Below are 1,627 nucleotides of genomic sequence, written 5' to 3'. Positions count from 1 at the left end.
TGTAATTTAAATATTTTAAAAAATTGAATATAGAAAAAATATTCTTGTACGGTGTAATGTTAAAGATTATTTGTATTTGAATGTATTTTAAATCTTTAGTAAGGTTACCTGAAGGAGAGGAATAAATCCGCAAATGTCAACCACATTACCGATAGATGCCCGAAAAAGTGCACGGTACAAGTAGGCCAACACTGCACTTCCCCAACTATACTTACCTACGTCGTGGATGGGATCTAGGAATGCCAAGTATTGTAAGCTAATAAGGTTCCCCGATGTGTTCGGAAATAAGATGCCCCCAATATAACAAGCATGTAAAGTCTAGAGATTTTCTCAACCCGCTCCACTGGAGTAGCATCTCCTATCGGATCTACTTGTAACTGATCTTGCAAGTAGCCGGTAATGCTATGTATCCTCACCCGGCTCGCACCATCCATATCAGCAGGTGCTATGGCGCATCCTGTGAGTGTCTCTAATAAAGTACGCCATGGACGAATCCTCTGTGCAGCATCCTACATGTACACAACATCACCATCGATGCGCAAACCAAACAAGACCTGCAAATCCTGTAATGTAATCGTGACCTCACCAAAAGGTAAGCTGAAGCAATGAGTCTCTGGCCTCCAACGCTCAACCATAGTTGTAACAAGGGCACGGTCATACTGCATCCTGCCCACACAAACTACATCATACAGTCCTGACCTACGTAAGATCTCCTCAACACGTCCATGAGGTCGAAGCAAACGAAATAAATTCCGGGCATCATTCATGCGCACCATCCTCATAAGGCTAGTAAATGATATCTTACCTTTCCATAACAATTCTAATTTATGCTCATGCTGAGAGAGAAGAAGTGTACGATCAATCGATCCAAGATTCACAACACGCTCCATTATATTCTGTAAGAAAAATTCTATTAATTTTGCAATTAGGGATTGTATATGGTCAAATAGATTTAAATGGTGCGTACTGGAGAACTAGAGCAAATCAGACCTTTACATTATGCTAGTCAATGAGTATCAGTAACGTTTTATCTCAAGGAATTTGGTGTACCAATTTCTAAATCATTCCAACTCATTAATCTTTTCTATTCATAACTCTCTGTCTAAACCTAATCATATGTTGTTGCGGATAATTAATTATGAAATGAAAAAGTTTTGCATTTGCTATGGGACATGCTGCTGCTTATATGAAGAAGTTAAACTAATTGAATTGTGTTAAAACAATTTTTCTTTCCTTCAACGTACTGAAGAATATTTTTTTATCTTGTGTTTGCAGATGATTTGTAAATTGGTTATGGTGATTTGTATATTAGGTTGAATTTTAGATGGTTTGTTCTCTACTCATCAGTTTGATTAAATACATTTGGAAAAAAAAACTTTTGATTGTTAAATTATAAAAATGTGCATTGACAAATTATTGGTGGATTTATTTATCTTAAGCTAATTAAAGGAACTGTCTCCAAGGAATCCCCATCTAGTGGCACTTTTCTTCAATTTCTCTATTATGTGTTTGATTCTATCTTATATAGTTCTTTTATGTGCTATACTACGATGTAGCCAAGTCTTTTAGTGATGTTCAATATTTCTTGAATCTCCCTAGCCTCATGTCAGGCTTGCAAATTGGACTT

Source organism: Solanum tuberosum, unplaced genomic scaffold (assembly GCF_000226075.1).
Source record: "Solanum tuberosum cultivar DM 1-3 516 R44 unplaced genomic scaffold, SolTub_3.0 scf00060, whole genome shotgun sequence".
In the NCBI taxonomy this organism is placed as follows: domain Eukaryota; kingdom Viridiplantae; phylum Streptophyta; class Magnoliopsida; order Solanales; family Solanaceae; genus Solanum; species Solanum tuberosum.
Note: the sequence above shows the minus strand (reverse complement) of the source record.